This window comes from Molossus molossus, unplaced genomic scaffold (assembly GCF_014108415.1).
Source record: "Molossus molossus isolate mMolMol1 unplaced genomic scaffold, mMolMol1.p scaffold_m16_p_1, whole genome shotgun sequence".
NCBI classification, from domain to species: Eukaryota; Metazoa; Chordata; class Mammalia; order Chiroptera; family Molossidae; genus Molossus; species Molossus molossus.
This window is the reverse complement of record NW_023425344.1, coordinates 34586371-34599886: the sequence shown is the minus strand read 5'-3', so window position 1 is coordinate 34599886 and position 13516 is coordinate 34586371. Positions and strand designations below refer to the sequence as shown.

At 37.1% G+C, this 13516-nt stretch overlaps 1 protein-coding gene across 2 annotated transcripts in view; it reads right to left on the bottom strand.

The window, feature by feature from the left end:
• Window positions 1-7549, bottom strand: part of ATP10D (ATPase phospholipid transporting 10D (putative)) — a 99698-nt gene extending 92149 nt beyond the window's left edge. For both annotated transcript variants that reach the window (XM_036268420.1, XM_036268428.1), the window contains exon 1: window positions 7342-7549. The gene's annotated coding sequence lies outside the window, so the exon portion shown is untranslated. The remainder of the gene's footprint in view (window positions 1-7341) is intronic.
• Between the last annotated feature and the right edge of the window lie 5967 nt (window positions 7550-13516).

Sequence of the window (13516 nt, the reverse complement as noted above, 5' to 3'; positions counted from 1 at the left end):
AACTGAAGATTCACTTCTGGAAGGATTCAGGTAACTTAAAATATGTTATAACTATTTCATAAAAAAGTATTATTTACAATAGCTAATAATTATTTCATCACATGACTTAATGTAATGAAAGCATTGATTACATGTGTCAATTACTTAAATTATCTCAATGCAAATATTTAAATTGTCCCGAGGCCTGTAAGTTTAAGTAATACTATATACAGTATGCAAACACCAATAAGGGACAGGTGAAAGCTGTAAATTATATTTAAAAGAAGCTGATGGTGTTCAATGAAATTATAAAATAGATGTATAATAAATGGTCAATTCCAATAGTTATTCAATGCTACCCACTCTCCAAAACACATTCATTTTGAATAACAAGCTATGACATTATCAGCTGTTGTCAAAACAGCAACAAATGTTATCTGCAGTAGAAAGAACACAAGCTCTAACAAGTTCAAGTGATAATGATGCTCAGTCAGGTTCACAGTCAGCCACTTACCACAAGCTCTTAGCCTCTCTGAGCCTCAGTTTCCACATTTGTAAGTGGAAATTACATCACCTACCTCACAATTTTGTAAAGAGGTTTATTAGATAATGTGCCTAACACAGTGAAAGTGCTCAATAACTCCATTCTCTCAACTAAAGTTTGTTGAGTTCCTCCTACATGCCAGGCATTGTTAGAGATGAGATAAATCAGGGGAAAAAACAGACAAAAATCTCTGCCTTCTGGGAGCTTACCTTCTGGCGTTCACTTATTTTACCTTGCCTTAGGTACAGTGCTGGGTACTTTGAGAATAAATAAATGTGCCCTGAACAGGTCAAAAAAGTCAACTCAACACTAGGGTAATCATGTAGTATATTGACTTTGGGACACAGAAAGTTCTATGAGAAAGCATGGCATGAAGTTGAAAGATGGAAAGGGAGAAGTGGATAGCCTTCCCAAAAAAGACAGCATTTTAAATGAGTCTTGGGAAATGTCTATGATCTGACAGAAGACATTCATAGATTTTAGAAAAGGACATATTACAAATAAAGGCAAGGAGACTAGAAAACCCTGTGTGTATGTAACACTGAGTAGTTCAATATGGCTAGAGTTTCAAGTATAAATTAAGAAGTGATGGGAAACTAAGATGGAAACCTGTTAGGACCAAATAATTCCTTCCTCACTAAAATGAAGAATGTATACTTAGTTTGAAGAAAATTAGAAATCAAAGAAATTTGAGAAAGTATATGTTATGGACATTTAAAGAATTTCTTTTTTTTTTCCCAAATATTTTTTCTTTTTGATTTTTAGAGAGAGAGAACGGGAAAGGGAGAGAGAGAGAGAAACATAATGAGAGAGAACATTGATTGGCCGCCTCCTGCATGCCCCCCACTGGGGATTTGGCCCACAACCTGAGCATGTGCATGAACCAGCGACCTCTTGGTGCATGGGATGACGCTCAACCAGTGAGCCACATGGGCCAGGCTAAAGAATTTCTTTTCAAGAAGTATGAAAGCCACATTAGCATTGGAGGAGAAAAGGCAGGGACACTAGAGCGGAAAAACTTGAGTAATGCTTCAGAACACAATTTACCGTAACCTAACACAGAGTGGGACCATTAAATTTCCAAAGGCACCTCTGATGGACCTCTGTGACAACGGCAACACCGATGGCTGGAAAGGCATGAGCCACACGCCATATTTCCCACTTGGCTCTGTACGTCCTGTCCTAGCTCCACTCGTGTCCTCCGCCTGCTACCAACACTGCATCCTTCATAGTTCATACCTTACCCACACATTCTTATCATCGCCCCTTCCATCCTGACCATGACCAAATCAAGCAGGCAAAAAATATGTGACAAATTGGGCACTGGGGACCACCACACACCCACTTTTGCACTAGCATGGCCCAAATAAAATGTAACAATTTGGGACAGAAAAGCCAATTTAGGAGTCAGAGTTGAGAATTAATTTCTAAATTTCCTTGCCCCATTGCAAGGATTTCACTTTCTCTCAGTCCTTGGTTTAGGAGCCTAAATGTAAAATAATGCTTCAGATTCAGGCATTTTCTAATACGGCAAGGTAGAAACATTGATTTGTTGGCTGAAGGAAATCACAGGTAAGTAGAGATAATTTTTGTGATGAAACGTCTGAGAACACCCCTCTAGGAAAGACTTCAATAAAGAACAAAGGATATTATAACTAAGACTTTTAACAATAACCTTCAATATATTATTGTCTATAAGAGTAATGCGAATGTTTTAAAATAGTACTAATTATGAGAACTGTAAAGAAAAAGACTTTACAACATTTTTGAGTAATTTACAACTGATTTTCCCCTTCCTTCTCATGACCAAGATATTATCATTTTTTTATTACCTATCCTACATAGAGTTGAAATTTTGTACGTTTGCTTTGCTAACAGAAATGTGGGTTTACTCATCTTCCTCACTCAGAAAGGCCTAACACAGAATAAGCTGATCTTAGAAACGCAAATTAAGAAATATTTAATGAAGGCCTATCAGCACGAGACCAAAGCAGATGTGATCAACAGGAAATGAAAAGGAAGAAAGCTCGAATCAGTCCGACACTGCTTATTATTCCAGGAATCGGTGGGACACAGAAGAGTGAATGTGACTAGAATATATTTTATCTGGTGATTTCCCTTATAAATCTAATGTTCTCACCAGCAAATATAATTCAGAAATAATGACACCTGTCACAAAATTACACACAAGACGTGGAGGCTTTGTGAAGGTGGGGGAGGGGGAAAGTAATAATGTCCATGTGCTCTTCAGTCTAGGACACATTGTTTTATTAGGAGAGTGAATTTTTTCCTTCATAATTAAAATATATTTACTGTAGAAATTTTAGAAGCTACCAATTAATCCCACTACCCAAACATAAGTACTATTTATATTTGGTTTATTACCACCAATAAAGCAGTTTCTGTACATAATCATTGGAATTTTTTCAAAAGTAAGACATCATTTTGTAACTTAGTTTTTTCATTCCTAATATTATGAACATTTTCCCATGTTATTAAATAGTCTTCCCAATAACCTCACACATTTTGAATTGCTTTCCATGTTTGTTAATGTGATGTGTGAAAATACGGTATGTAACATATTTCTATGTTGAATATTCTCCAATTATTGGGAGGTAAACATCCCTCTCCCTGTAACCTTAGAAAAGTCAAGATTGATTTTCCTTTGTGAATTGCCCATTTATGTGTATTTTTCATTGGGGATCATTTTCTATAAAGGTACTGATCAATCTCTTACTGCTTTTTATATTTATTTTAATGGGCGTACTGGCATATAAAATAGAGAGCTTAGAGTTGGTCTTTTAATTTTGGTTATAGTATTCGTGATGATATTTTTAAAAATAGTATAGTTGCTGTAAAGGATTTGGAAATATCAGGAAAATATTCAAAAATAAAAAGCTATAACTCTGCCACCTAGAAATTTAATTTTTTGTATGTGTTATATCTATGGTTGAATCCACTGATACAAACAGAAATTGTATGTAAGTGGGAAGTGCAACAGCCTTGTTCAATGTTGTTCAGCATGTGTTAATTTAGAACAATGCTTCATAGAAAGTGAGTTTAATAGATATTTATTGAATAAATGACATTTTATATGTATTTATATTTCAAAATTATATTCTATACATTCAAGATAATATGGTATGAAATCCTGGTCTTTCACTCAATACATTGCAAGAATCTTTCTGAATCATAAAATTTTTTAAAAAATATTTTTTTTCTTTATTGATTTTAGAGAGAGAGGGAAAGAGTGGGAGAGAGAGATAGAAACATGGATGAGAGGGAACATCGATTGGCCGCCTCCTGCATGCCCCGACTGGGGATTTGGCCCACAACCTGAGCATGTGCCCTGACCGAGAATCGAATCGGTGACCTCTTGGTGCATGGGTGGACACTCAACCATTGAGCCACACCAGTTGGGCTGAATCATAAAGTCAAAAAAAATACATTTTGGAAACTAAATTATACCAATATAGATACATAGTACATTAATTTATTTTAAAAGTTTATTGTGGGATTAATTTTAAGTATTTTTCCATATCACAGATAACACTGTAATGAACCTATTTATAAATCTTCATATGGAATTCAGATGATTTCCTTAGGATATATATCTAGACCAAGGATTATGAGTTTTAGTACAGTCTCGTATTATTACCTCAAATAACTATATACACATACCCTTCATTGAGCATCATAAAAGAAGATTCCATTAAGGGTGCAACTCTTTTATGAAACTAATATCACTATTACTTCTTACTCTAATAGTGATACTAGTTTCATGACAAATATTGTTCCTATGACTAAGAAAATTTCTGAAATTAAATATATCTGCCTAATATAACAAGAAGGGAATAGTGTTTTCAAGAGACTATATTCACAACAAACCTCTAAATGATAAGGAAAGTCGTTCAGCTGCTGTAACAATTGACCAGGAATAATGAGAGCATCCACCAACACATGATTGTTCCAAGACTTGATAAATAAAGTCTCCTTGTTTCAAGCACTGTCAAGCTATTAAATTTGTCTTCACCAATGCACTGGGTTTTAAGAATCCCTAAGTGATCTTGCTTGCAGCATTTTCTTTGATTTTCCTTCATTAAAAAAATACTTCCAACTAGATCAGACAATAAGACATTAAAGACTTGAATATGTGGTCATTTTTTACCTCTTAATTTTTAAAATGATTCTAAGAAGTACATTTGTCTAACAATGAGTTATCTCTGTTCTATTATAAATTATAATCAAATCCTGAGCATTTCCTTCATTTTAGTGGCAACAAAATAAATGATATCTTATTCAGTTTCTATTGAGTCACTAAGTAATTACATTTAAAAAAGTATTCAGTTCTTGCTTTGCAAAGGTCAAACATTCCTAACATCCATCCTGTTTTAGACTGTCTAGATTCTCCATCTTTTTCATACAATTTAACAAATGTTAAAGTAGCAGTTGCAATACCATTGTTTAAACTCCCTAACACTTTTGAATGTTGTTTTCCAATATATACAGGTATCCCAGCGTCTGAAAAGTTTGCATTACACCACTCGTTTTTACAAAAGACCTACATTAGTACCTGTTTTTGCTAATCAAAAGAAATCCAAAGAGTATTTTTAATTTTATGAAAAAAGCAAAAATAGTATTCAGTGTGTATCTGGCAGCAACCATTATAGAGGCAGCAGTATTCCCCACAGTGAGTGGCCAGGCCCAGCTCCTTCCCAGGGAACTGAGTTCAGCATCTAAGCAACAAGCCACCAGAGTTGTGTCTGTGAGCATCTGTGCTTTAGCTGAGTTTATTTTGTGCATCCCTTAGCAAGATGAGACCTAAGGTATCCGAAAAGCCTGAGTACTCCTAAGGGTGTTACAATGAGTGTAGAACTGGACTTAATTAAGAGTATTTGGTATGATTTGGTGAGTTATTTTTTTGGGTATGGGTACGCTCAAATTTTTTTCCGTGTAAATTAATGTTATTGCTTATTCGCTTTATGCCATTTTGACTTACGAAAGGTTTCACAGGAATGCTCTACTTTCGGATGGTAGAAGAAACCTCTATAGTGTTGACCTGAAGCAAGCTCAAAATTGTCAGAGGGAGGGGGAGAGAGAGAGAGAGAGATGAGTTTAATGGGGAATAGCAGAGGAACTGCGATTTGGAACACACAAGCAAATCCACTGAGGTTTTGGGGGTAGGCTGTATTTATTTATGGGCAGGGAATAGAAAGTGTGGGAAGTTCAGAGTCTGTTAAAATCAAAACAAACAGAGACCAGCTTTGAAAATTCCCCTAGCAGACAAAGCTAGTCCAGTCATACATATAAAGCTCAATTTAGACCAATTTGTGAGACCAACCTGGCCTGGGTCATCTCTTGTTCACGTTTCTGCAAACAGAGGCTTATAAGCTTATGGATTATGAGCAAAACTGTCAAGGCTAATATGAGGCAACCTCTGATGAACTCCCTAATATTCAAGAAAATGCTAACAACCATGCATTTACAGGAAATCAGTGCCTCAGTCCCTTTGTTTTTCTGAGGGCACATGCATGAGATTTTCCCTTTTATAGCCTCTGGTTCACTTTAGATAGAAATTCTTTCACATTAGTATGATCTCATTTTGATAAAAACAAACTATCTCCATGTAGGTATATAATATGTACTTGTAATGAGAACAGGAAAGAGTCCAGAAGGATTGGACATTACCTTTTTGGGTAGATTATTGTGGGGCTCACACTGGGGCAGTGAGTGAGTTTACTCTGTTACAATGATTATGTGTTACATGTTTGGTCTTAAAAAGCCAATAAAGATTTTTTTTTTTTCTTTATGATGGTACTCTTCACAGAAATGTGACCTAGCCAAATTTAAAAGTAATTGTCTACTCCGGACTTACTTTTCCGATACAGTATATAATACATATTGGTGGATAAGGAGCCCTTGTGGGTCCATCTTTCAACGTTGATTTTAGTCAAAGGCTTGCTCTTAGACTCTAGATTTATTTTTCTCCTTGCAAAGAACTAGGTGAAAAGAAGCAAGAAGAAACTTTGCTCTTATTTAGATAATGTTGTAAATACCTGCGTTAACATGCCCTTATAATTCAGACTAGTTTAAATACACCCCTTCTAAAGGTGCAGGGAGGTCAAACCTCCACACTGGAGGGTTTCACTAACCAGCCAGATGTCTCTCTGCTGTACATAGTAGAGTGTGACTATGTGTTTTATAATGTAAAATGAAGGATGCCTATGTGTTTTATAATGTAAAATGAAGGATGCCCCAAACAACAATTAAGTTCTGCAAAGTTAGTGTTTGGTGGGAAGAGTGCCGGCTTTTTTTGCAGCTCTCCCTGAAAAACTATTTCTGAGCAAGTTCCAACACAAACATCTTTTTCCCCTAAGGAATCAACCCGTGGTTCTTCGACCCCTATCCTCTTCATTACCTTGAGACACCGCCAGAATTGCCTTAAACTGCTGGATTTCAAAAGGAGATGACCAAGGTAGGTGCGTATGTACGTGTGAGTGTGCGCGCGTGGGAGCACACTTACCTCTCACAAAACCCAGCATTCAGAAGAGATAAAATAATCCTTGGTTTGAAACCAATTGAGTGAAAATTATGTGTTTCTCCTTTAATAAAATAATAAAAATAAAAAAATAAAAAAACCCACAGAAGTTCAACAGCCCTGAACTCTAGTTTGGAGGCACTTCATCAAACCTGAACACAATTATTGGGGGTGGGGGGAATGAGAGAGACAGAGAAGAAACAGAGAAAGAGCAGAGGATGGGTATGAAAGGGAACAGGGAGGCAGGGAACAGCCGAAGGGGTTCACTCTGCGCCCTTACCAATTCCTCCCTGGGCACACATCACAGCATGACGATCCCGCGTCCCAAGGTGCAAGAGAAGAACCGAGCACAGATCCGAAGACTAGAGATGGGTTATGCTTCCACGCCAGCCATGTGCCTTGGAGACTTTTTTTTAAATCACTCCTCAGACACATCCCAAACTCAGCGGCCAGAGCGGAGCCGAGCCCGTGCAGGGCGGCGACCTCCTCTTCCCTTTCCCACTCCTCCCTCTCCGCCCGGCTCCGAGCAGCCGGGGCTTCAGCCAATCGCCCGCCGCCCCGCCTCCCGTGACGCAGGGGGCGGAGCCTGCCGCGGCCGGCCTGACTGCCCCTGGTGTTGGACAGAGCCGCCTGTCTCCCCGGCAGAGGTCCCAGCGGCCCGGAGCTTTAAGTTCCACATTTGACTTAACACATTGCAGTGCAGATGGGCTGCGGTTGACGGTTCGGTTCGCTCTTGTTTTGCTGAAACTTTGTTTAAACAGTTCACATATTTTCCAATACTTGAAACGTTTGGCAATTATATTCTGGAATGTCAAGGACTCAAATCTAAACATTTAATGTTACTGTTTTCGAACTAGGAAAGAAACAAAAATAGCTCAATCCTGATTTGGTCTTTGGTCATTTTTCTCACTCTCTGACATTTATTCCCTTCCTCAGTAACTATAATGTGGCTCTGCCCATACACCTGCCAGGCTCTGTTAGCTTAAAACTCACAGTTTAAAAAAAAATTTTTTTTAAATATTTACTCCTAAGTAAATTCCTGTCTGGTCTCTCAAAACTTCTAACCAAGTGTTTTGAGAAGGGGAAATGGGCATTTGTTGAAGGCAGAACCAATGGTGGCAATAATTCAGACCAAAACCTAATAGTAGCTGGCTGCCAATTGTTTTATCCCACAGAAGCAAAATAAAAAGAAGAGCCAAAACCTCCATAACTCTCCTGTTTTGTGCCTCTATCCTCCAGTTTCGCAAATGGGTATCGAAAGTGAAGAAAACGAAATGACCATACAATCGTTTCACTATGAGTGAAGAGCTCACCAAGACAGACACATGGAGCTGACTTGCAAACTCCCAGACCAGGCTGAGGGGCTAAACAAGTTCCTTCAGCAGTGAGAAGGTGCCTCTCCCAGACAGGAAGAAACAAGTTCTGGGTGTGGCTTCCTGTGACAGCCAATTTGGGAAAACTCCAGGCAAGGGAAAACCTCTTGGTTTGGTTGGCAAAGGGAATAAACTCAGCCTAGCAGAGCAGGCTGTCACTTATGTGGCCTCTGAAATTCCTGGACCTGGTTACACTTTGTGCAGTCATGTGATGGTCCCTAATAGAATTTAAAAGAAAACAAATTTCCTATCAAGCCAATTTTCTTGGGGGAGATTTACAATATAGGTGGGCCTACCAGAGTTACCCCAATCAGTTCTGATGCTGTTTCCTAGTGCAGGGTCTTCCTCAGAGGGGCTGTACCAGAACCAATCAGGCAGAGGCTGACACTAGCAGCTTGTTGGATTGCTTCATTCAGTGGTTTTAACTAGCTACACATCAGAGTCCACTGGGGAGCTTGATGCCAAGGCCCCACCCAGGCCAATTAAACTGGAATCTCTGGGGGTGGGGCTCTGGCAATTTCTTTTTGTTTTTTTCCTAAACTCCCCAAGTGATTCTAATCTGTAGCAAGCATTGAATCACTGATTAAGATTTAAATTATTGTCTTAGAGGAACATCTACATTCCATTTAAGTAAAACTAAAAATGCTGTACCAGAATAATGTGAAACATTTTGAAATACAAGTTATCCTTATATATATTCTTTATATATTTGTATATTTTAATATAAATGTAGAAAATATGTGCTAAGATACACATTAAAATTGTTTCATCAATGGAGAAAAATGAAAGTGAGGGGAGATTATTAGCTTTCAATTTGTGTCTGTGGCATTTGACTGAACAAAAGGAATATGCATCCCGTTAATGATTTAAATATATATAATCAAGTTTTAAAAATTAATGCTTATGAAGGTCATTGCAAATAACCGCTATGAAAGTGGGCTTCAGTTTGTTCGTTTTTGCAAATGTTCCTCTAGTATCTATCTTTCTCCTAAGGGTCATTTTTATTTTGAAACAAAATAAATAAATAAATCCTTAAAATCTTTGATTTAACATATTAGCTGTTAATACTTACCAAAATGTAAGTATTAATCCATACAGTCATTGCCAAGCTTTCTGTATTCACTTTCTTGTAATTTCAGAAATATATTGGATTTTTATGTACCTATCTTCTCATGAAGTTTTAAAAAAACTAATATTTAAAGTATATCATATAGATGTAAGGAAATTTCATCATTTCTAAGGGAAAATTGTTTGTAATTAGTATCTCAATACAAATAGCTTTATAATTAATTGCCAGTAGGAAACATATGACATAGTAAAGAATCTAGGTTTTATCTGGCTTTAAATCTTAGTTCGGCAAATTTTTAGATATATGGTCTTTGGTCTCATCTCTAAGCCCCATGGATAAAATGAATCCAATAATATCTACTTCAGTGTTATTAAAATTACATCAAGTCATGTAGCTAAAGTGCTTATGAATGTGTAAAGCAAATAATAGGTGCTTAATAAGTGATAGTTATCAATTCACTGACTTGTTTCTTCCTCTCTTTTTTGAAACATACTCAAGGACTATTAGCATGGCAGTAGTAGACTAAAAATTTATCAGAAAACATTTTCATAAAAGATTAAGCATGATTATTTCTGTGACCAATGATGCTGCTTATCAAGTTATATGTGAAAAAGAAACATGTTCTTTCAGGCCACCGCTTTAACATGTAACACATAAAACAATGTCTTTTTTGTTTGTTTGCCTCAAAATATTTGACATTTACCATTGTTTTCTAAACACTGATATTTCCTAAACACAAGCTGAGTTTTCATGACTGATAATCAACTTTTTTCTCCCTGTACTTATTAACAGAATATGACTCAAGCACAAATGAGGCTATTTCTCAGGAACAGCTTTCTGACTAATATTTGTGCAAAAAGAAGAGAAGTCAATGCACCAAGCATTAAGGGCCTACTACTTACAGATGAACCTTGATTTGAATAACATCATCACTGTATGTTTTTTTTCCTCGCTCTCTCTTTTTTCCTTTCCTTAATATTTACTGAGCAGTAATAAAACATTTGTTTGTTAGGCACTGTTCTAAGTAGTTTACAACTATTACCTCATTTAATCTTCTTATCAGCCCTTTGAGCTCAGTGTTCATTTAGAGATGAGAAATCTGACATGCAGAGACGCATGGCACAGCTAGTTGGTGAAGGACAGGAGGATCCGCATTCTATTGTGGACTATGCAGCATAGCTTTCAATGACTTAGGAAGGTGAGCACTAAATGATTTTTGTTGTGGGAAGGTAAAGATGCTATGACTATATGGGGAGGGCAATAGTAGGATTATAGTTGTTCGTATGGAAAAACACATGCAGGTTATGATTATTGCAATAACTTTATTAGCTTAAAATAATGTTATAATGTAACTGTAAACCTACTTCTGCCCACCCTGTATTTTGGAAACAACAAGAATATATCTACATCGTTATTAGCAGTGGTAAACTGGCCTTAATTTTATGTGTGCAATTCTTAAAAAGAGGAATTATATTTCCTTCCCCTTATATCAACTGATTCACTTTCTTTCATATGAGAACAAGTTGGCTTTTAATCTTCTAAAAACTCTTGAAATGCAATGATTACACAGAACACCAGAAAGGGAAACTCTGTAATGGTGGAGATTCATGCTGGTCCCAGAGTTCTAGATAAGTCCATGGACCCTTTCTTGATCTACTTGTAATGTGATGAAAAATCCTGTTAATAGGACAGTAGCATAATTCTCACATGGATCGATGGCCATGTTCCGGAAAGATAATTCATCAGTCCCTTACTTAGACAAAGTTAGACCCCAGAGCTTTTTTGTGAATTTAGATGTAGTTATGACAAAGACTTATACATTTCTCTAGATATTATATATTTTGCCTACTGGCCAGAAAAGTCAGGAGTCTGGGAGCTTTGGAAGGTGAGAAGACGGGTGATAGCTCTACCTCAGGAGAGGTGGGATCCAGACTCTAAGGAACGGCATACAAACTCGGACCAGAGGTGGAGAGAGGCTGATGGCTAATTCCCTGAGCAGGTATGGCCGAGAGACTTTAAGAAAGTGATGTCTAATATCCATTTTTAAGCTGTTTCCTTTTCTGTGGTGCTGAATTGCTTACAAATCAGAGCTCCCCTAACAACAGGCTATGGATGTATTGCAAAATAACAATCTCTCAGCCCCTGGGGCCGCTGCATGGAATCTGGGAGGTTTCTGGAGCTCATCATGGACCAGGAACCATAGAACTGATGAAGGGGTCTGTGTTCCAGGTTCCCAAAGAACACAGTGACTAGGCCAAGGGAATATTTGGTGGGGCTGGTGAGGAGCACCACTCCAGGCCTGGTCCCAGTCCTCTCTCTCAACATATCTTGGATACCTCTCTCCACTTTCAACTGTGGGGATTGTTGCACCTTAACACATACGTTCTGCAAGTTATAGCTTGACATGAAAAGTTGAATTGGATACAAAATCCATTCGCATTATCGCAAAGAATTGCAATATTCCATTACTCATTGAACTATTAGGCTGAACCATTATGTTCAACCAGTTCTGACACCCAAAAATGGCAATTTTATATGATTCAACTAATTAAAAGAAGGGCTATTAGAGTCTTTAAATATAATTTCAACTGTTGGAAATTCTGGTAAGGTTGTAAAGAAAAGTTTCTCATTGATGGTAATGTGATGAAAAATCCTGTTAACAGGACAGTAGCAGAATTCTCACATGGATCGATGGCCATTTAGTTCAGGAAAGATAATTCATCAGTCCCGTACTTAGACAAAGTTAGACAAATTTGAAGAAATTATTATATTTACCCAAAATTATAGGTAGCCATTTCAAACATAAAACTTTATATGAAAATGCTCATGTAAAGAGACTAGACATGACAGCTCATGTTTTGTATAATTCCATTTTTATGAAATGCCAAAAATAGGTAAATCTACAGAGACAGAAGTAGAATAGTGGTCATTAGGGGCTGGGGAGAGGAGAGACAGTGGGTACAGGTTTCTGTTTGGGATGATGAAAATATTCTGAAATTAGATAGTGATAAAGGTTGTACAAGTCTACTCAAATCACTTAAGAAGGATGCTTATTTTAAAGGGATGAAGGGATGAATTTTATTATACATGATTTATATCTCAAAAATGTTCACAATAAGCAAAAGATACTCAATAAGAATTTTAAATACTTTAAAAATAAATTTTATGCAAATTTAATGTTTTTAATACCTTCATCAATACTTGGAATTTTATAATTTATTATAATTCTGTTACATAAAAATAGATGTTATGAAATTTTATACCAAGCCCCATTTAGATCAGTTAGTTTACTTCACTGGGCTGTACAAATATGATCATTTTTCTACGAATGCCAACACATAAAATGTGATGAATTTCTCTGTGCTATATCACCCTCCAACATTTAATAAGAGTCTGTGTACCCACTGAGCCCTATTCATGTTTGGGGAATGGGACAGGGATGCATTTGCCTGAGAGGAGGTGGCCAGAGAAAAGATGGCAAACTCAGAGGCAATGTGATCAGCTGGGTTTGCAAATTAGGGGGAGCACAAATTCAGGGCAAGAGGTTACCAGCCACCTTTTCTCTAGGAACTTATAAACAAGAGGAAGTTCTAGTTGTTTTATTTGAATTTTAAGGGATAAAGTGACCTTAGAAGGCAAAAATAATTTTAGACACTTTGGTGACAAGTCAATTCTACAATCACTAAAAAAGTTGGAGTCCAGTGAATTAAGTCTTCAGGTTCAACCTCTCTGTACCCATATGTTTCTGCTTATTCAGTCACTTATTCATTTCACAGAATTAATAGAACACCCAATACATGGCAAGCCATCATTCCAAGTACAGGGAATACAGGAGTAAACAAAACAAACATAAAACCCTGCCCTCATTGGATGGATGTAAAATATTTCATATGTCAGACAGTAATACGTGCTATAGGGAAGACAGTGAGGAAGAGGAAAGGAAAGTGCCAAAGTTGGAGAGCAGATGTCGTTCAGTTTTTGAAGGTCTTACCAAGAAAGATCTTTGAGCAAGG